Source organism: Hyposmocoma kahamanoa, unplaced genomic scaffold (genome assembly GCF_003589595.1).
Source record: "Hyposmocoma kahamanoa isolate Upper Pololo Valley unplaced genomic scaffold, ASM358959v1 168, whole genome shotgun sequence".
Lineage (NCBI taxonomy): Eukaryota > Metazoa > Arthropoda > Insecta > Lepidoptera > Cosmopterigidae > Hyposmocoma > Hyposmocoma kahamanoa.
Genome location: NW_020653608.1, coordinates 2,729,173 through 2,753,008, shown reverse-complemented (window position 1 = coordinate 2,753,008; position 23,836 = coordinate 2,729,173). Strand labels below are relative to the sequence as shown.

Below are 23,836 nucleotides of genomic sequence, written 5' to 3'. Positions count from 1 at the left end.
ATAAAATATTTGTACAGTAATTCGTTCCCTCGTGTCTACTACAAAGCGCGTGTGGAATTCGAGGTACCTTTTATAGTTATCTAAAATTAGACTTAGGGCGAGTATCTACGGATTCCAGACGAGACTGAACGTTGAAAAGTATTTATATAATTTAAATATTTTTTGTAATGTATTGCGTTTTGTCGATAAATGAGAATTAACATTTTTTTAAAAAAAACTTGAAAGGCAGATCTATACAAACGTCCCGTTGAATTAAATAGTATCAAAATTATGCGTTCTGAAATGCTTAATTTTTTTTTAATTTCATAGAAATATTGGGCCCAACATTATTCCAATTTTAAAAAGACTTCAGTAGATTTTGAAAAAGTAATGTATCCTTAATCACATCAAGTCTTGTGAACGTTTTTTTATTCGGTAAAAGTATTGTTTTACTTATTTTGAATGTATTTTATAGATATTCTGATTGTTCAATATCGTTTACAATAAAACACTTTAATTCCTAGTCGTTTTTTAAATATTTGTTTAAAAAGTCGTATCCGTATTATGAATAATCAGATAGCTCTATCTACTCAGTGATTGTTGATAAGTAAAAATAAACTTAATTAGTAATTGCACGTACCTACAAGTTTCACGATTCTTAAAGCATATTCCGTTTTATTCCGCATACGCCATATGTCGTAATTTACAAAATATCGTAGTAGTTACTATAGTGTAATAAAACAAATACGGTAACTCCATACAAACGTAGCAGCGCGGCTTGTATGTGTGCGCGCCCGCCGCTCGCCGTGCACGGACTTACATATTCGCATAAGCTCGCAATGCACTCGCGTTGCATGAGACTGGTCGTCCCAATGCGCCTTTCATTATTATGCGAATGTGTGCTTACCCCGGCGCCCGGCGGTCGGGCACACATACATGCCTTATTGTTATTTTATACGAACTTACCATTTTCTCTTATTTGACTATGGTAGTACTACGAAAATTATGAATTAACGCACTGCAGCCTCTTTCGCGGTTGGGCAACTCGACTTGCGTTAATTGTACTAACAAAGTAGCTGTAGCAAAGTAACTCGAAATGCTTTCTAGCACCTATTAAACAACACGCCATTGTGCAGTTGCCTAGGTAAATAGTGGCATTAATAGCATGTACGTGAATTAATGCACAACGAATTTAGAACTGGTTTATCTTATCTATTGTATATGTGTGTAACCCTGAATTCACTTCGTAGTAAGTCGCATTGTAAGAGTAGAATGTTTGTTTATCAAGTAAGTTATCATGCCACAGAATCGTTGACAATAGATTTTGAAATAAAGTGGTCTACGTTACATGCACACCAAGTAGCGGAATATCTTTTTTTAATGGATTCCACAATCTTACCTGATGTTAAGCGACGAAGTGACTCACGGTGTTTTGCGCGCTGGTCCAGTAACCGTCAATTCAGTCTAGCCCTAAATTGTAGCATTCGCGTAATACGGTTCGGCTGTGTAAGCCATTCCTTTGCCGTAAGCATCAGGAAGGACGAAGCAGTGTTTCGTGCGAATGGATGATAGGTAAATCAAAGACAAAGATGGAGTGTTTCAGGCGTTCTCGTAAATCAAAGGACTTTGTTTTCATCAAAGATGTCTTCTCTTAAGCAATATGACCAATGCATCAGGCCTGTGTGTTCAAATATGCGAATTAATCGCCTTCTAAACAATTTACACCGCTTTGAAAATCCAAACCTTAAATCACTAACATAAAATTTCACTCCGCGGTGAAAGCAAGCCGAAGGGCCGACGCAAACGGGTAGTGTGCGGCTAGCTTAATATTCCGGTAGTGAGTCCTGATTCCAGGGGTCGACGACCTCTCGTTCCAGTCTTGACGCTCACGTAACTTTCTGAATGTGGGTGTATACTCAGTGTGTGGTGAAGCAAGCTTCTACGCTCGGTAATTGCGGTACTTGCTATACCTTTCTGAACAATACAATATACAAGTATTTTAACGCGATGTAATCCCACACTCACTGCGACGTTGGAATCCACAGTTCAATTTCTAAGTTTAGTGGTAATACCACTCGTGGTATGTAATATCACTAATGGTGAAAGAAACCATAGTGACGTAACCTGCATGGTAAAGAAAGTTCACAACCCTTGGAAAACGTTTGTAGTCTCCAACCAAAAAAGAGGGGATCCGTGCCCAGCAGTGGGACGTATAAAGGGGACGATGATGATATTAGGCTACATACGAAAATGCGTATTTCACACAGCAAAACCTACAATACAAGTGACGGATGAATCGGAGTGTTTCGTCATCATTCGTAATAATCGTAATAACTTCAACGAAAATAATATGCACACATCTACATAAGCCTGTTATGTAAAAATGTGTGCGTACGTTATTGGTTGAAATAAAGCCGTAACAATTCGTCAGTAGTTGCCCGCCAATTTGCAGCAATCAAATCGCCAATTGGGCCACTCTTACTACTCGTGCGTAGTGTTCTATGAATGGATTGTGATTTCATAGTGTATCTGAACTTTGAACTGAGATACTTACCAGCTATTAAAACAATTGCGAGACCAAACAATAGCAATGGAGTGCAAGGTATTAAGTGTAAAGAGGATACACAGAAACCGGTACACTACTCTGCGTTCGAAGACACGCAAAACCGACGTCGGGAAAGGGACTGCCGAGCTGAAATGTGTGTTGCATGCACCCACTGAGATGGAGATGCCGGGGAATTGTGGAAGTCGATGGAGAGGCCTTTGCCTAGCAATTGGACACAATACTGGCCTCGTAACGAAAAAAGGCACAACTATGCGTTCTTTACACAGCAGTTGTGTGGGCAGAATAACAGACTAATTAAAAAGAATGGACCATATTAAATCTTTTCCTTTTTTAATATCTGATAAAATCTTATTCTGTATAATTACTTCGTGTCTTAAGATACAAAATGGTTCTTTGTTTTTCAATGGAAAACTCGTAAAGTCTAAAAAACTTCACTCTACCTTTGAATAACCCCAAATTGTAATTTGCGGGGAACCCATTCTTGAGCAAACATTTACTGCAAGCGTAGATTATGGTTTGAAATTCATCAATTACGATACGTTGATAGCATTACTGGTGTTTAAATTTTACAGCCAATCTCCATGTTCTTGGCCTCCTTTTACTCGAGCTCGGTTGCTTACAACTTAGCCGCTGCACATGCCGTGTACGTATTCCATATGCGGAGATTATGTACATTTCGATGATGTCTCATCATCGACGTGTAAATGTGGAAACATTGTCTTTATGTAGTCTTACAAACGCTTATCATGAAGGTATGCGTTGCTTAATGAGTTTGTGTAATCAACTGAAAAATTAGTGTTTATCTTTGCTACATTATTTGTATGAAGTAGCAATTTACTGCTATCTATCCATGAATTTCAATGCCTCTAACTTGCTTCAACTAGTTTTCTCTATAAATTAGGTAATAAAATTGTTCGATTCTTTACACTTTATTAGCTTCACTCGTATTAACAATCTCCTTCAAACCACTGTATTGAGACTTGACCTTGAGATCAGGGAAATTACTTGATTAGATTAACTAATCTGTCTCTTAAGTGCAATATTGAATTAATTTACTGGAGTGAAGCTTGGAGAGGAGGAGACGTGAAAGGTCATGTTATGTTTGTTTAACACATAATGCCAGCTTTATTTGAGCCAGACAATGCAAGTCTTCATTCTTTCCAGTATCTGTCTTCTTTCCAGGTATTGCGAGCGTTCAAGCTTGACCCGGTTAGATTTCAATCTCCCTGCTGGAATTAAATTTTCTTCGTCTTTCCACGCGTAGTATTAAAATATTTCTTAGAAACGCAGTCCTATTTGTTATGTCGATTTACCGAAGACAATTGGAACAGATATAAATATAAATTGTTAGAAAGTGGAATTAAATTACACAAGAAATCTATCAACTCTAGGAATAGGTTTCAAAATCATTCAGCCGTCGTGAACTCATAAATCAAATGATAAATTGTGGCTTTCTCCCACTATTCAATATTATGGAAAGTGATGCCCGATACATTCTGTTGCACGGAGGATTTCACTCTATAGCTTGTAACTTGTGAATAATTCATACCGCGTTATTAACACGAAGTGTCGCGCAATCGTAACCCATTTGCTGAGTAACTGTGATAGTGGAGACATAGTTTTCGCCTGGAAGCTCCGTAAAAACAAAATGGTGTTAATCCTCGAGGCTCAGTAAATCAGAGAAATGAAAACAGAACCTGGACAAGGAAACACAATAAAGATTAATGAAACAAAGATTCCTGAACTCCGGAACTTTTGAGTGCAGCGTACAGTCACGACGATACAGAATATTAGGCAAGCTGGACTCCAATCCTCGTGTTGTTAGAGTCTATACAAGTTAAGATTACATTAGAAAACAATTAAAAGTATATTAACCTCTCTCTGTCAGTACTGTTTAGCTCCGGAATGTAAACATAACACCTGTCAATCACTACGCCCATTACGGTTTTCCAACCTTCCTGCTTCTTAAATCTGAAGCATTTTGCAACTTGATATTCCAAAGACTTCCCGCTTTTTCAATTTGTTAAGCCAGTATTGATTGGCTCTACCGCTCGGCTCAGATTACCTTCAACATCTCAACTTTCCTCTTTTAGTTTAAAAACCACTGTTTATCTCTAACGCTGGACACTTTTACGAGTATTTACGACTTCCCTGCTGGCAGATTCTCAAAAGTTTCCAGCAACAATTTTAATAAAATCCTCCGCTTATTTTTTGCTTGAGAGCTGGCATAGTTTTTCGTCTACTTATCATGTTATTGTAGTTTCTCTGACTTACTTTTTCTTGTATTATGTCTAGTTTCACACGTTGTTACGCCTCTTTTGTATTATCACAACAGCCAAGTACTCCGTTTTATAATTTTTATGGCCGGCGCAAGTTTATTGTGACCTAAATAGGGCGACAGCGTCATCGCCACGTTTAATCAGATGTGTTGCATGTGGGCTTGGCCGGTGCTTAAAATGCTTGATATTCGAAATAAAATCAACAAACCTCGCGTATTATCCTTCGAGAGGGGTGCTCAAATCGAATTACAGTAACAATGTATTATTGCTTTATACAGACTCCATATCGATCGATGTCTTGAATTTCCCTCGGGGACTAGTAAGTTCAATCGAGCCGTTCGCAATGAGTTTTTCTCCAACTATTCGATGTTGTAGAGATGTATCGCGTGTTTGATCGGGGGAGCGTGCATGTGTCGCCGCGAACCGGTCCCCACACAAACAGACGCGGTGTTGGCCTTCGCGGCGTTTGCCGATGCCCGGTGACGTCAACATGCTTATGTCATGCCGCTGCAGGCTACAATGAGAAGACGTACAAAACAAACCTTAGAAAGGAACCATCGACAAAAAAAGTCGTGCGCTGGTTGCCGTGCCAAGTCGATACCACACTCTTTCACGAGTTTGCGCCTCGCTCGACCATCACGAATACTTCGAAAGATTAGTTCTGCATGACTATGTCGTTGACGCCAGAGTTTATTTAGAACAATAAGTAATATCGGTCAAGCGAGTTTGTGATGCGACTCCTCTACAAATAGCACTTGCGTCATTTTCGGTTCCTAGTGTTTAGTACCTTGAGTATTCAGTGGTGGTAATTTTTACTGGCGGTCACAAGGGTTAAAATTTTCCATGTATAAATATAAATGATAGCTAGCGACTAATTAAATATTATAAAAATATGGTTCAAGTACTGTACAATTTGTTTCTGGGGGGAAACGCCACACAACGTCGGTTGTCATATTGACGAACACACGCGCGTCTGTATCAAGCGCGCTTAGGTCTGGCCATCACCTCCATCCATAGATATAGAAAAAAAGGGGACATATGTAATGACGCTATGTATATCTATTTTTAGCTTGTGTGCAATTCAAACTTTACGCTCTATTATCTACTACCATAACTTAAAGATTTTGATTGGGTAGGGCTTAAAACGTGAAAACGACGTAAACAATTTTAAAATTTTACAAAATTAAACTTACAGTCACTTGAATAACTTCTTTGAATAACTTCAGCCATTCACAAACAGGTGGCATTTTAGTAAAAATACTACTAGCTAACATATAACAGCTAACTATTACCTTTAACTGCCTCCGTGGCCGAACGGTTACCATACCGGACTGCCACGCAGAGGTCCCAGGTTCGATTCCCGGGCCGGGAGAAATAGTTGTATGGCCTACAATTATTTCTCTCGTGAGTTTGGGTGTAATTTGTGGTTGTCTATGTGTGTGTCCATGGCACCCGCGACACAGGGTTTCCCTAGTGCGGGGCTATGTTGAGTGTAAACAAAAACGGCGCGTTTTACGCCTGTAGTGGTGACGGTTGCTCGCGGTTGCCGCGGCGGGGTACTAGTAGAACCGCGCAGGACGCGATGACCTGCACACTTGGCGGCCGTCGTCGCCCACACACTTTGGCGGTCGGTTCAGGCGCAATGTAGTGCAGGCGCACGCAGGGTAAGTTCTCTATTAACCGTGCCACTTGCAATTAACTCCCTTTAACTTCGCGATCCGTTCCGCAATCGCAACGGTTTCGTACCCGCAACCGTGGCAGCTATGTATGTGCCCGCACAAACTTGCAGGGTCGTAAGTATTGAAATAAAACCGCTGTCTAGCAGTACCGGCGGGCGCGGATGGAAACCGCTCAGTGAATTGTTAACCTTATTAACCTTATACTGACGCTACTCAACGAGGGATGTGGTCCTACCTAATCGGTAGTTGGAAACCATGTGGCTGTTTTTAATATTAAAAATAAATATTCCATTTTTCATACTATATCTACAGTGGTACTGGTGTATTATTAAATTAATATAGATTATTATTATTTTCTTAATGGCGGCCACTAGGGTTGGACCAGTGTCAGTTTTGTAAGAATAACATAAAAAATATGGCGATCGTCGCCAGTGTCAATTTTCCATTATACGTTACCACGGGTTGCTGAAGCTGTCACTGTCAAAAGTAAACTCGAACCATCAGTGAATTTAATAAATTAAATGATGTTGTTTTTTTTTTATGAAGGATTTATGTAATTTTCTATAATTGTTTCTAATTTATTTTGCATGCACGTGTAAAATAAAGCCGATTTTATTTTATTTATTTTTTAAATGCATTTGCTATGGAAATTGAAACAAAGCTAGAAATAGTAATAAGGAAACCAATCTTTCGATTTTCCTGCAGCTTGAATCCAACCTTCTTTTATTTTGAACGCATTGGAAAAATTAAAAATACTCTACGTTTAATCTACGAGTATAATGAAATTTAAATAACTTAAATATCTAAAACATAAATTTTTCTTCAAGCGACAGCAATATCCAACTTGACATGAAATTGAAACGGTTGTCCGAAATATGAGTTGTGTTAAAGTTACTCGAAATAAAATGTTTAGTAATAATATATATAAATAATAATAATAATAATAATAAGTGTTTAAAATAAACATAATAATAATAATAAAATAAAAGAAATCAATTTAACGTGAATGCTTTTCGCTTCTTAATTACAAAAATCATAGATAGAAATTCCATATTTCAGTAAAAATTTATTGTCGATAAACATCAGTATTCGTAAATGAACATCACTATATTTGAGTCTAAAAATTTCTATGGAGACAAAAAGAAAACATTGAATAATAATAGAAATAGTAACTAAAAATGCAAATAGCCGGTGGAATGTTATCTCACTGGTTTTAAAATTTTTGTTTTCACTTCAATTTTTACAAGGTGTATCGCTACAACTTGGCATTTTCACGTTTTACGAGAGATCTTGTATGTACAACGACCGCCATGTCACTGTGGCGATGTTTGTAGGCTTGTCACCTCGATATGGTCATTTTGACCATAACGAGGCGACACGAACCACGCCCCCATACCACATCTCCCTTTTTTTTCTATATCTATGCCTCCACCTCGCTTATTACGTTGATAATTGACGGATGTGATTAATATTGTGAATATTTCAAAGGCATGGTATTTATAGTAAGTATTTATCTGTTTCCACGTAGACTGTTTTTATCAAAATTGGTTCAAAAACAGAGTTTACTGGTAACATAAGTAAATTAAAAAAATACAGTCAAATTGAAAAACCTCTTTTTTTAAGTCGGTTAAAAAAATTACGATACAACACCGTATTTCATATTTTACCTTTGATGTTTAACGGCCGATAATGTATCTGACTTTTGTGGTATAATGAAGCCATACTAGTGCAAAATTTGATTTGTACAAGCCGTCGTTATTGATTGCCTTCACTATTTATCTTTGTGTTTTACTCAGCAAACTGCAACAAAATCAAAGATTACAAATTTGTTTATTTGAAGAGAGCGTTTTCGCGGCGCCAAATGAGACGCATCCTCCTACAAACTTCATGGCGACTCCCACGCCTCAGACTCATTGACTTCGGCATCACTGGGTGGTGCAATACGACAGAGATTCTATTTAGACGGATGACTGCTGTTTATCGCGTCATACTAATTGGAAGATTGCTGATGCCATCATCTCTTCGAATATAGAATATACGAAATTGGCACAATGAACTAATGAGGCATACTTAGTAGACTCCACTTTCTTCTACCACATTGTCTGATATGTTGGTCACGAACCAATTAAAGGACTAGTCTTCAATACGTCGTAAAACAGTGCGTATCGTCCATTACCCCAGACATAAACTTTGACTGAATCGTAAACCGCCGAAATCATTGGCCTCGTTCCGTGCAATCTCGAAAACTGAACATATACCTACCTACGTGGGAAACTAAAAATAACGCGTGCGTATTCAAAGTTTCATGAAATAAATGACCTAGCAGATATAGCCGTGAGGTGGTTCCAATCACTAAGCGGTCAGTGCCTTTAGGGTGACAACTACCATGTTAACCAACAGGGTGGTGGGTGGCACTGACCATCCTAGACAGGAGGGCAACGTTAACCTACTCGCTTATCCGTTTATAGGTATTGCCGTATTTGCTATATTTTTTCGTGATACATCAAGTGGGACACTAGTGGATCGGGAATTATTAATTCGGCGTGATTCTAATACTAGAATCAGAGAACAAAAATTATGATTATTAGAAGTATGTTTAGTTGGCGATTGAAGGTCTCGATTTGATGCACCAGTTTATAGCCACAACCAAGGGCAATGTTGCCGTAATTATTTTAAGCTTCATTGTGTGGACTCTCGGATGCGATCAAAGATAAATTGTTCTGCCAATTTTGAAATGGAAATTACATGCTTTCTTTTCCCAGCAATGTGGGCCGGATATCCCTTTGCTTTGTTTTTGCTGCGATGCATTATGTTTCGTGTCAGCGATCGCGTTGTTTATATTATTTATAACATCGTTGTGTGGTTTGGGGGAGCGTTCACGTGAGGGAGCTCTTGATTACGATAGCTAATTAGGTAAGTGAAGTCCGTTGGGCTTGAGCGGGGGTACCGCGTTGGCATGTACCTTTAAAGCTAGCAAAGAACACTAACCTGCTTATACTGACGCGTTGAAAAGTATACTAATGATTGAACTACGTGACCACCGTGCACGGCCAGACCACAATACCTGTCAAGAAATGAAATAAATGAGGTATTTTGTAAAATCCACAAGTCGTGGCAAAGAAAGTGTAAAAAAGTGTACCAAAAACACATACTGCGGGCATAAACAGAAGGTGCTGCTTTTAAATGATTGAACTGAATTGTAAACCCAATAGGCATTTATGAACGAAAAAAGGACAAGATGTCTTATGAGGTTCGTATAACTGTTTATGTAATAGAATTTAAAGACTTACGGAAAAGCTAATTAAAATATCACTTTCTTATGGAAACTATTAGTCGCGGACGAAAGCAAATTCAACATCGGATGTTTTGAGGAAGAACTTTGAATCTAATAAAATTGTCTGATCCTAAAGCAGTAGGTATAAAAAGAAACTTTCAAACCAAGGCGATATAGGAACCATCTGTAGTATTTGATTGGAAAAAAAACTAATATCTAGAGTATTTGGAGGAATTAATTGTAAAGATGTAACGAACACATTTGTCAAAGTAAAACACGTGCTGACCTCTAATGCTTATATCCAATTTAGCTCCTTCGCGATTAGCTGAAAAATAAAATAAAAATTAAATTGCGTTAATGCGAAGCGAGGCGGGCGCGTTCTATATTTGGGTTAATGGATTCGTCCGCGCACTGCCACCAGCATGGGAAGTGCCTGTTGGCTCGTCCGCTCCGCCAGAACGGGCACTCCGCGTAGGAGGATGTACGGAGGATGCAAGATTTGCAATCGGTAACGAAATGGGGTTTGTCCAGATTATTCCTTCATCATGCACTGCGGAAACAAACGATTAAAGAACAATGGCGAACTCCCATTGAAATGTTTGTTGACATTTATATGCGTCTGTTTACGAAAAAGATGTGAAAATATTGAGTTTTAGGGCCGTATTCCAGAACTCTAGTCAATGCTCAAGACAGGATCTGGGTATGATTTCAAGCATTGAAAATACGACCCTAATGGCAGGGACTTGAGTATGATTTCGAGTGCTTTAAACCATACTCAAATCCTGACTTGAGGATTGAGTAGAGTTCTAGAATACGACCCTAAATTCCTGAACAAATTTGCTTTTGTATTTACTATTCTGAGAAGTCTGGAATTAAAGATATTCCAGTTTGAAGTTTTTGAGGTTATGTTATACATAATTGAATAAAATATATTTCGTGTATTCTTATATCAAAATAAACTACAGAACCCATAAACAGAGTTAATAGAAGTTGAAAGGTGCCATTGGTTTGTGACGTGACGAAAGTTCAGAGGTAATTATTTTATATAATGGTATGGTCAAAAAGCATGAAGTTAAGCCATAACAAAAGAAAACTGAGTTAATACATACTGGTAACTCTGACACAAAATATTTTTTATGAAACGTGCCATCTATCCCTGATATCGGGAACTTTTTTGTCAGTTTTACTACTTCTTGCGTGGTATATTTCGAAAAGGAATTATGTACTTTATTTTTGTAATAAAGTAGTTACAAATCGGTCGAATCAGTACATTTGATATGACGGGAGCTAACTTAATGTGGACCTATCTGTACGTAGGTACTGACAATCTGTTTTTGGCGGCTAGATGTCGCTCAACGTCAAGAAACTGTTGTATATATCAGTCCGGTTACGTACTGATTAGTCTTTGAGTTTCTTTCAAATATGATTTTATTTCCGGACTTAGATCAGACCTTTAGTATAATTTGAAAAACATAATAAAATTGTTTTATTCAAACTTGTAATTATGACATTTGAAGACGCTAAAGAATTCTTTTAACAATGATTTCGCCGTTGTTCTTGTCACTCTAAATGTGAACGGATAATGTAGTAAGATTAACACAAATACTCAAGCGTTGAGGCGCGATGGGTTATGCTGTTAGTTCCTTCTAATATAATACGTTGGAATGGATTTGTATGAATTCCTCATACAAAGCGATGAGCATTCCATTGATATTAGTAAGCGAAGCTTACTCTAAACTGTGTATTTATTCGATTTCAAGGACTCGCAACATTCAAATATACCAACTAAGACACTTGAGCGTGGTTGCTCATCGCGTTTGTCAAGTAAAGGTGCTTATGCATTTGAAATAACCGTAATAGACATAATCGTCCAACGCAATTATACATTTTGTTTCTATGTAAAGAAATCGGTCTGACACTTCTGCTGAGCTAATGGCTCTATATTTGGATTTGGCCGTGATATGATGTCACTATGAAGCTGGAATTCGTGCCAACGCCTAGACTTTATAACATTTGTGAATTCGATAACCATCGTGAGACTTCTGTTTGTATGCGAAATGTGAAGCGTGTGAAACGACTTGTTTTCTTGGGCACTGTGTTAGTGGGTTCAAATAACAAACTTTTTGTGTTGCACCCGTCCTTAGGTAATTGTGAGTTGAGTTTTTATCCTAAACTTAATTATACGCATATATTTTTAAGTTTTAATAGCCATTCGTGTTATAGGATGATTTTCCGGTGAAGTGTTTGGAATTATTTAAATAAACCACTTGCAGAGTTTGGACTGAAGTTACCTAATACCAATTGATTGAGTAAAGAAACTTAACGCCGTAAAGATTGTACTGTTTAAATAAAAACGGAAAACTTTACAACGTGAACCGAAAGCCGATTACAAAAACAAACAAAGGCAACTGCGGCCAGAAATGCGGCACTAGAACTTGGCAGGTTGAATGTGGTCGGTACGCGGTGTACTGTGACGAGACGCGTCCGTAGTGAAAAAATACCGTTGCGTGCACGAGCCATACTAAAACACACTTTACTCGAAGGTTTTTAAGGTTCTTTGCCTGAACATTACGGTGATTGAAATCATGCATCCTGTCCTGAATGGGACAGATGGAGGTGATAATAAATTTATGTCGATTACCTTTCTCGGTTGCGAGGTTTTACGCCGAGGACTGTACTTGTATTTCAACTGTTGCAAAAGCTTACTAAGTCACGTGGCCTGTTTTTAGTGCGGTTAAAAGTGTTCGTTCCTTCAATTTATTATACACGAGTGGTATTTAAAAAGAATAAAATGCTACGTCACAAACAGCGACAAAACGCTATAGTTTTTATGAAACTAATAATAACGCTATCTGGTGATTTTTTAATGATAGTAAATGACAGGACGCACAAGTCGTGCGCCTGGTGTCAAACGACACGCCAACCCGTAACAGTTGCACTCGAGAGCTTTAAATTTCAAAGACCTGAGGTGCATTGCCACTGTGTCCGTCACCCTGAGACAAAGTTGACAAGTCCAATGTGCCTGTAATTTCACCACCAACGTTACCCTTCCAAACTGGAACGCATTGCATTAATGCTTGGCGGCAGAGATAGATATGGTTGAGTACTTCCCTGGACGAACTCTTTCACAGGGAGCTCTTGTTTTATGGTCCGTTACAGTTTTTAATGACTTATAATACTTATAAATATTTTTGTTGACTTTTTGTACCAGCTCGACCTTACAGTTGCCCTGTTTCATGATTTTGTGGTAGGAGAGCTTATTTCCACGGAAAATCATAACGGAAAACATGGAGCCTAGTAATGTTGATTTTGTAAATTAATATCTATTTGACGTAAACACTTTCTGAATCTCACGCTGCATTATAATATTTTTTCGATGGTGAAACACACCTAACATTACATAAACTAAGATAATAACAGCTCGTAACCGTGCGCCGACTTCTTCCATTTTTATTTGCCAGTATTGAGATGGCTTTGTTAGCTAAACTCTCTAACTGGCGGTTTTTGCGACTTACGAAACCAGTTCTTAACCTGAGTCGTGACCGTCGGGTTCTTTACAAGTATCTCCAGAATTGTCTTCCATATTATCAAATGGTTTGTATTAAAATGTACGAGTCAAGTACTGTAGTAGGAATCAGGATATCCGTGAACCATAAAGGGAGCATATCAAATGCTTATTATGTATGACAAATATGTCCCCTCATAATGGACGTAGCGTGACGTCTAGTCATTTGGCAAACGAAGGGGGCGTTAGGGATCTTGGAACGCCTGTAGGCCGTTTTACAAGTTTAGGAATATTCACTAAAAGTTCTGTTTAAGTTCCATAAAGCGCCAGAAAGTAATAGCATAAGATGTTTAGATTAAAGGAGAGTATTAATTGTTATTGCGTACCAAAACTTCATAGTTCGGTAACTAAGCATCTTATTCGTTACAATTAATGTTATCAGGCGTCATGAAACGTAACGTCTTTATGTGGTCTGTGGTCTTCGTTATTTATTTATACCACCTTATGTCTCGAATGTGTTTTCGTCGACCTTTCAACGTTAGTTCAAAGCCCACGGTATGAATGCCGTCGTTTTACGCATGAAGGTTCAAGGGAAGAGACGCCATTAATGTTGAAATTTTGATGCTTGACAACAACTTTTTTGCGCTATAGCTTATAATTGATTTGATTGTTTTCTTTTGATGTTTTATTTACTTTTAATTTTTATTCAATTCGTCGTCCAAAAAACATTACGTGCAAAATAGGAGTTATCTCTTGAGGTACAGTTACCTTGAGTACCGATGTTATTAACATATTGTAGGCTTAGTGTTTCACAGCTATGTACCTAACACGTCTATATATATTCATGGTGTAATCATGGTTGTTAATGCCAGTCCATGGTATCGCCGCCATGTCTACTTACCAGAGGTCAATGCCCGCGCCTTGCTTATTCGATATACCAGCTTTAGCCGACTTTTGTTACGTCTTTCGTTCGTATCGGTGTTAAAGGCTTATTATTACTTTAATATATGGAAATAACTATTAGTGAGCCTTTGTATTTTCATTGTCATTTGGCGTGTATTCAGCTTCTATCTTTGAAACATATGCATGCTTATTTCTAATGATTTACGACCTTAATTTGCGTTGACAGGTTTTTGGCTGGTTACTTTACCATTTTGGAATTAATTCGACTGTATATTCCACCTCTAAGATTGACAAACTACGGGATGAAACCGGTTCCGTGCACTTTCCGGTAATCGATCTCAATAAAACGTGGCAAATAGATGTAATTCCACGAAATTTGAGTTCTTTTTTTTAATAAAATAGTTATAATTATTTCTTGTAATAGAATACAGCAAACCATGTATCGCGTTTTGCTTTTCTGGATAACTTATTTATAGGAACAATGTGTAATACAAATTTTTGCTTTATAACATAGTCTTATCCCTAGCAGTAGAGTACTATGCCTAATTGAAACTCTACTCCGCTTAGTATAACAGGTTGTACGAAGCTTCCGTAATCGTTTATCTTGATAAAATCGATTTTCTTGTGTGAAACTTCCGAGAATTGCTATAATATGGGTGAACATTCGGATGATTCACTTACATCGAGATCTACTGGTCTATAAATAAACTATATATTTGCTATGTAAATGGGAGCATTCGTGTCATGGAAAGTGAGTTCGGGACAATCGTTGTTGCTTGGCCATTTACGTCTTCTGCTGTTTGTTTTTGATGACATCATTGTTTGGTACGGCGTCATGTAAGTTAGCAATATTTAGTACTTCATCGTTTGTTGTTTTCTTTATTCTGTGTATCAGCCTTTATGTTTTTGTTTCTGTTATTTACTAGTAACCTCTCTTTATGTCTTTCGATGTTAAGTGCGAGTGCTTTCATAGCAAATTTACAACTTCTGTACGCTTCAATAGAAAATTGTTCTGTCAGGTTTTTGTGCTCCTTCGAGGTTTTAATCCTTACTGCCTCTGTGGCCGAAGAGGCACCATGCTGGTCTGCCACGCAGAGAATATGCCTTAAAAAATATGTATATTACTGACTTCGACCGTGAACCGCTACACTGGCCCAATGCAGGCTGAAGCTGTTCACGTTTTCCAGAAGTTATAAACCTTCTTCGAAATTTTAGGTTTCGTCACTATGTTTTCCTTCACCGTTAACGGGAAGTGTACTAAACATTCACATCGAATGTTCGTAATTTTGAATTTAATGTCATAATGCATGCTGGATCTTTTAATTGAGAAGTAACTATTTTCCCATTAAGTGAAGATTATTCGATACGAGTTATATTCCTAATTAATTAATATACATTTTGGCCGTTACCACAGTTGCTACATCGGATGGCAATGATGTTTGCTTTATTCACCTAAAAACTACTAAACGTAGGTGTCTATTATACGGCGAGGCCTTCATCAAAGTCTGTCCATTATGAACGAAGGTCACAGACAAACAATTATTTATTGCTATAGCTCTGGTTTGTACGGTCGAAATTGTAGGTAACAAATCAGTAAACCATTCTTCGCGTGGTAACGAGCGTGTTGGTGCTTTATTTGTGTACTCCAATTTTCAATGGCTCTAAATGTTTATCCAAATACGACGAGATAAATAATAGGTCAATTTTCTTGTCATTACAAGTCATTAAATGACATCGTTGGCTCAACGGTTCCATTACTGGTAGGACAATTTGCGAAAAATGCGGGTTATTAAAGCAAGGCGCCTACATTAAGTAGATTTTTAAATGTATAAAAGTTAGAGACCTTTAATCAAGTTAATTCTGTAAATAACTATATCACCAACTTAAGCCACATGTCGTTTAAGATAACGACTTCGGTGATCCAACGGTTAGCACAATGGGTATTCGAGTCTCGGCAGGATAGGACCCATTTGGGGCACAAGCTTTTCTAAAATTCTGGTCTGCCCTAGAGTTAATTTCGTTGCTATCTTACCCATACAGTACAAGGAATTTCCTAGTTTGACCATCTAATTGGTGTGTTTTTTTGGCGCGTTATTATTCAACAAACAATATTCTTACGTTTGAATCACACGGTAGTCTTTCAAACTACAGAAGCGAAACGTTAGTTTTAAACTACTACAACTTCACCCACACTGGTATTGGTAAATACAAAAAACACGTAGAATGTACGCAACGCAGGAATATCGTATGAAATACCAATTACTAGAATGTGCAAAACAATCGCGGGATTGGCTTGTAAAAATTTATAGGTACAGCTTTAATAACAATCTGTAAAGTAACTGCCAATTTTGCGTCTCACGATTTTGGGTCTTAAATACCCACAACAACTTTTCGTTAGCACCGTCCCTTATACGTACCACAACTGAGCACCAACCTCCTCTGAAGAGAAAATTTAAATCATCGTCTGCAACTTTACAAATCTGGTCTTCCATGCTATTCTGATTCCAAATTCTTGTTTTGAGAACCTTTCTCTTTTTTTATCGTTTAAATACGACAATGTTTGGTAAACTAAACTCGATCATCATCACTACGAGGCACAGGTCTTCTTTAAGGGTTTCGGGTTTCGGGGTTGGAGATTTTTCAGGTCTTTGAAAGGTGGTGAACGTTTGACTTTGCGAGTTGCGTCACGATGTATCACACCACTGTTAGTAAGAGGTATAGCTACTAAACATGTACCTACTTAGAAATTAAACTTTGCCTTCTTAACTACCAACGCTCTACGCATTATATATATATGCATGTACGTGTATTAAGCATAATAGACAATAAGAGGAATACTTTTCCGACTCGATTTCTGCTCTAGTAATTCAGTTACCCAATATTCACGCTCTCATCGCAAATACACTATATCGAGTTCATAGCCTATAATTACCATTATGTGGAGCCATTACTGTGCTTAATACGAAACGATTCCCGCGGAGCACATATACTCGTACATATATTCGAAAAAAAAAGCAGCGATAACCTAGTTGGAGAAACGCTTGCCTCGTATGTGGTCGTCGGTTCAATTTCCCCCAGGCGGCGTGGCCAATGTCTACTTTCAAATCATAACCAATAACCAAATCAGAACCGCGATGAAACCTGCACGTCGGTCGAAGAAGGTTCACAACCTCAGAAAAACGTGTGCAGTCTCCAACCCGCACTAACAGATTGCGCGGAAACTCCAGGTGGCAAACTCGCACAATGCTGAGGTAACAAAATTTACAGTAACAACTCACGATATAAAAAAATGAAAAATAATGTTATTTAAACTTTCATTATTTTCATATTTATTCAGCATATTTTAATTACCTTGACGTTTCGGACATATTGCGCAAATAAATAACGAAGATCAAGTGCGGGTAGTTAGAAAACTCTCACGGCTAGAAGATACTAACACTCGCCTTTTCAATCCCTTTGAGATCATGGACGTTGCAATACGTCCGAAACGTCGAGGTAATGAAAATATGTTTTATACGTGATTAAAAAGACTGATACCAAGTCAAGAACACGAAACTTAATATTTAATGATGTGATCTAGACTGTCCCTAAATTATGCTAAAGCTTGTATTATAGGGGATACCAGGTCTCGACCCGAAAACGACTCTTGAATAAAATGTTTGAGAAGTTAAACTCAAAGCCGACGTGGGTCAATGCAGACAAAATAATAGCAAAGCTAAATAAGTAAAGAAATATTTGTTATAAAATTTAAATTGTGTCCAAGTACTGTCGTATCCCAAAGTGTTATTGTAAAATTTAGTTAAGTTACACAGCTGATCTTTCCACCTGCACACGGCTCGTACAACACAGCATTGTTAGTTATAATAATTGGCGTCGTAATTTCCAAGTCATTTAGCGACGTTAATGGACGTCTGTGAAGGGGGACGTTTAGAGACGACTCGCGAGACGTTCAAACTGTGAGCTAATAAGGTACTAATTGAACGAGACTTCAGACTAGATTTAGGCATGCTGCGACTAGCTAGATCAGTCGAATGGACTCATCTGAGAGTAGACTAATTTGAAATGTTTAGCTTTTTCGCTTCGCTAAATTTGTTTTTTTTTTTCAGATTAACCAACGTTTAGGCCCTTTACAGGTCACATGGTCTCAGCGGTCTCAGTGGTCATCAGCGATTTAGATATGAAAAAATTTTTCATTTCCTGTGTTTAAAAATGCGAGACCCTAACAAATCTTATGAAAGTTTTATTTATTGGCACAGCTACAGAATACAAATTTATATTGCTAATAAAAATTAATATTGCTAAATTAAAAATATATAGAATATAGAATAAAATATAGAATAATGCATTCCACTAACAGCTACGCACAGCTCTGTCATATTATTGAACAGGGCTAAAAATAATAATAATTAAACAAATATAATACATTACGATTGGAGGTAACTACAATTAATAAATTATAACTTAAGTAACCAATTCAAATTAAACTTAAACGAAATCAAACGAAAGTAACGGTCTAAAAATTACTATTGCGTTATCTTGAGATTGCAAAATTTTAGAAATGCGGGATAACTTTGAAAATATATGTCTAAACTCCTGTCTTTGTTAATTTCGTTATAAACTCGATACATACGGAATAGAGGTTCATTGTAGGTAACGTTATTAGTACAACATGCCTCGTGAAACATTCTTTGTGTACGTTTACTTCCAATCTTCAAAGAGAAGTGGCTCAACATTTCACATGTGTCCCATTTTGCATTAACTATTTTATACATGGTGATAAGATCATTAACGACACGCCGTAACGGCAGCGTACAGAGACTAAATTGCTTCAACTTATCCTCTTATGGGGGCAACTTACGTCTCATACCAAATTTGGAACTTAAGTGCCGGAGAAAACGTCTTTGGACAACTTCAATTCTATCAATGTGAATATGGTAGAAAGGGGACCACACCACCGAATTATACTCTAATACACTCCTAATCAAAGTAAAATGTAGTAACAAAATGCTCTCCGGCTTCTTGAATGGCTTTACCGTTATAAAAATAAATCCAAGTGTTTTATTTACTGTGGCAATTACATAATCGTAATGTGAAGTAAAACTTAATTTAGAATCCAGCACAATCCCGAGACCCTTCACTTTTGATTGACGAACTAATGTTACATCATCAGCAACATACGAATAGCTCACAGGATTCTTATTTTTTGTAAAAGTAATTAGATGACACTTGTCTATATTCAGTGACATATTGTTGATGATACACCATTTATGCAGGCGGTCAGTATTTTGTTTGTAATAAAGTGCAGTCAGCAGTACTGAAAATTTCATGGTAGATTTTCAGATCGTCGGCGTAAGCGATACAATTATAATAATTCCAAAAGATCGTTAATAAATACGACGAAAAGTAGCGGTCCCAAATTAGATTCTTGAGGAATTCCGGAAGTAGACACAAGAGGGAGAGAATTATAGCCATATACCGCTACCAACTGAGTGCGATTTGCGAGGTATGACTTAAACCATCGCAGAAGGCAGCCATGGATTCGGAGATGGAGCATTTTTTGACAGAGCCTTTGAAAAGTCAGTGTACAATGAGTCCACCTGCACCCATCTATTAAAAGTCTCATTTGTGAAATGTACATAAGTTCACAGATTTGTGGATGTGGAGCATCCCTTGATACGATAAAATATCTGTCTACTGTAAGCGTTCCAATACTTCGTTATTCTATACAAGAATAAAGTTCCATTTCATTTTTGCGAATAAAAATCCGACCATTTCTCACCCGAACAAACTTATATGAGAGTTATTTGGCTTAAGCCCTAGCAGCGGGTGTAGCGCCTTGTTTGCGGGTGAGAGGTGTTCAGATACATAGACAGATGAACTAACTTTCTTCTTCTTCTTCTATTTATTGAAACGAGCTACCGCCGAGTACAATTCGTCACAACACCGCACACTTCTCAGTTTAACATAACGGCCCGTGGCTTTTTGTTATCCTTGTTGACACTTGCCACACGAGTACATTTTAAGACGTCAGCGTCACTCAATTTTAACGAAACAACGTTAGGTTTAATTAATACAAATTGTGTTCAGACATTATTATTATTTAAAGTTGAAGGCACCAATGTCGATGTGATGATGTGAACAGTGCTAACTCAAAGGTAGATTGGTTTGAAATTCATACTCTACCTCTTAATGAGAGAAAATCAATTCGCACCCCTCATGGGAGAACGGCATAAGTGGAACACGTTTATTGTTCCTTTGGATACAGAAAAATATAACCCACATCCTCTACAATTAATATTGTAGATAGACTTACATGAAATGGAGAGGATGTGAGTTAAGATTTTTCTGTGTCTAATGGAGCAATAAACATGTTTGACATAACTCCACTTATGCTATTCTTCCATGAGAGGTGCGAATTGTGTGAAATTTACATTACCCAATGTTAGACAGATATCAAAGTTAAAATCGAAAAATGTAACCCAGTAGGTACAGTTGTATTTTTAGGATGACTTTAGATGTTAAGTTGCAATAATGTTGACGAATTACTATATTATCGAAAGGGGATAAAAATTATTTCCGACTTTGTTACTGTCTTGAAAAGTCCTACCGTGTTCAGTAACCTATCAGTAGTGATGATCATTTATGAGGAAAAGGACCGAAGCGTGTTCTAGGATACCTCTTCTGCAATCGCCAACCCGAATGGCAATAAGGTCCATTAGTGCAAATCCCCGGTTAGTGTCAGACGCAGCGGGCTCTATTGTTGTTAGCTCTTAAAGCTTTTTCTAACCAGCTCGGTGTGGCGACTCCCATATTCTCATAATGACGCACCACTCACTTCACATATACGAAATTATAAAGTACGTTAGAAATAGTCTTTCTTCTCTCTCTCTCATCTGAGCGTTGTCCCGGTTGCGTCCTCAGCAGTGTTGCTGCGAAGCCCGGGGTCCGCTATAACCGTGCCCACCCTTGACACGGTAGCCCTAGTCCACTTGCCACAGAAGTCGGGCGAGGCTCCTGCGCGCCGTTTTGCGGCGGCGCCCTATCCCTATGCCATATCCTTCTGTTGACTTCCATAAGTTGATGTGGCGGTGTTGGTTTTTACGGGAGCGACTGCCGTCTGACCTCCCAACCCCCGAAAGGGAAAACCCCTCGCTAGAGCCTCGTCCTTCTATCAGCAGGCGCACCACTTGCAGGTGAGGTTAGCTTGGGCTCCAAGATGTAGGTGGAGCCCCCAAGACGCCCAATCAGAAATAGTCTTTCTTCATTTAGTACTATAAATGTTTCTGGCATCCCACTCCGCCGTACCGGTCATTTGAGAACAGTCCCCCGACGCATGGCACTTGCAGAGAAAAACCTGCGTGTCATCGGACCTACTTACTATGAGCGTCTACCCGACACTCTCAGACGTGAACCATCTGACGAAACATTTAGGCGCCGGCTGATAGACCTTTTCGCCAAAAATCCTTTATACTCTGTAAATGAATTTATGGACCTAAAATTGTAACGATATTGAGTATTTTCTATTTTATTCTAATTTTTACCACATTGACATACTCTTGTATAATTGTTATCAACTTATGACGACCCTTGATGGAGAATGATATGTGTATGTAATTGAATGAAAACAATATTATTTAGTGAATTTTCTAATTATTTTGTATTTTTCTTATAATTTTCATGTTTGGTTGGTTATCTCAATATAATTTCTTATACTTTGACATGTAGTGCATATGTGAAAAATACATTAATCTGAATCTGAATCATCGGTTCATGTATCGGATAAGTCTTCCATTATAATTTACTAATGACAAACACCTTTTAGATAAAGTATCTAGTAGCCAGTCGTCCTTGCGAAGTATTCGCCCTTGTCCATTGTTCAGGCCACATTAGTGACTCAGCTGTCTGTCATCTTGTCAGATGGATGACGTTTAGGAGGTAATAAAGTAATTGTAATGTTCGATATTAATTTAAGGACAGATATATCAACACCTAAATAATATAAAATATGTAATAAATAATGTTCTCACACTGAACACGATAAAATAATAGAGTAAGCACAATTTTCACATGAAACAGATTGTCTTTTGCTTTAAAAAATTTCATTTGTGATTGATTTAAACCATTTATTTCCTCGCACATAACAAAAAAAAAAATATTTCCAGAAATGAGAAAAAAAAAGTTTTTTATACAATTACAAAATTAATTAATAGTAATAATTAAAATAAATCAAAATAAAAACAATTAAATCAAAATTAAATAAGAATAGGTAGGTATGTGTGTGACGGACACGAGCTCAGGAAAATGTTGAAATCAGTTTGTAATTATTTCAACTCTGATTTTCAGCCCGACCCGGTCATGGCAGCTCTACATGGTCGATCACACCACAAATTTACGAGTCTTGCATTCATTTCAAGTCGCTCCATAACGGTTATTGATAATAACACAATAATTTTGGCGTGGCTTAATTGTTGTTCTCATAAATATGATACTGACCACTATCTTATCTTTACTCTTATCTTACACCGGCATGATGTCATTCCGCCAATAATAAACCACTTTAGTATACCATTCATGCAATTTCAATGTTGTTTTAGCTGCTATTTCAGTACATTTGTTATATAAAATAACTCTTACACGTTATTTTAAAATTTAAAATTGTTAAGCTTGTGCAGAGTGAAATATCAAGGTAATTGAGAGGATTGTGTTACGGTTCCGAAATGGCTTCATGGATTATCGGATTATTTTCTATTTTTAAGCTTTCGAAAAGTGTCTTGAAGTGCGTACTATCGTTTCAATAATATCGCCTTGCAATTCAGTTTTTATTAAGCTGCGCCGCAACGTGACCCAAATTGAAGGAATAATTCACCTACTTTTCTGCTTATCAGTCCATGCTATGCAATCTCGAAGGACTTGGGCACATTTATGATTATTGAGCTCAAGTTAGGGCGCTTTGGGACCTAAAGTGCTTTCGAAACAACTATCTAAAAAACAGATTTATCTACATTTATGGCCTACGATTACATGCGCGCAAACATGTATTGCTTATGTGTCCTATAATTATATAAAATGAAAGTTTCTGGCTAGTTTCTGGTTGATTATTACTACATAACTATACCTCTCAGTAATACTTCTATACCTATATACAATGTTGGACATACAGCCAACGGGTATTAACGCACACAGATTTGTTGAGTTGCGAACACGCGACGGCGCCACATAGTTCTGGCCGAACGAAAAGCAGCTTATACTGAGGTTCACAGCGGGCACTCTCAGCGTCTAACCCTGCGCATTTTTAACCTGTACCACGCCCTATTAAGATCTCTACTTGTGTCACGTTTCGTTGTATATTTGTCACTTTAAATCTGGTGCCGTTACACTTTTTTGGTGGGCTTAAATTTCTGGGGAGCATTATGGATACACCGATTTTATCGTTTGATCGGCGCCATGGATTTCTCCATAACTTCATTCCGGCTTGTGCACACGTCACGTTCGGCGCGTCAGATTTAAAATGTCTCGCACACATTTTAAAATTGACATATCTTATCAAACACACGCTAAGGGCCAACGCAAATCGGCGGGCGGCGGAGGATAGCATCGAAGAGGATCTTATGCCCGCCAGCGCACACTAATGCAGTTATATCTCTTACGATA

The 23,836-nt window shown here is 37.8% G+C and overlaps 1 protein-coding gene across 7 annotated transcripts in view; it reads left to right on the top strand.

Moving 5' to 3' along the window:
* Positions 1-23,836, top strand: part of LOC113225608 (spectrin beta chain) — a 67,718-nt gene that overhangs the window by 18,875 nt on the left and 25,007 nt on the right. The gene's annotated exons all lie outside the window — the stretch shown is intronic.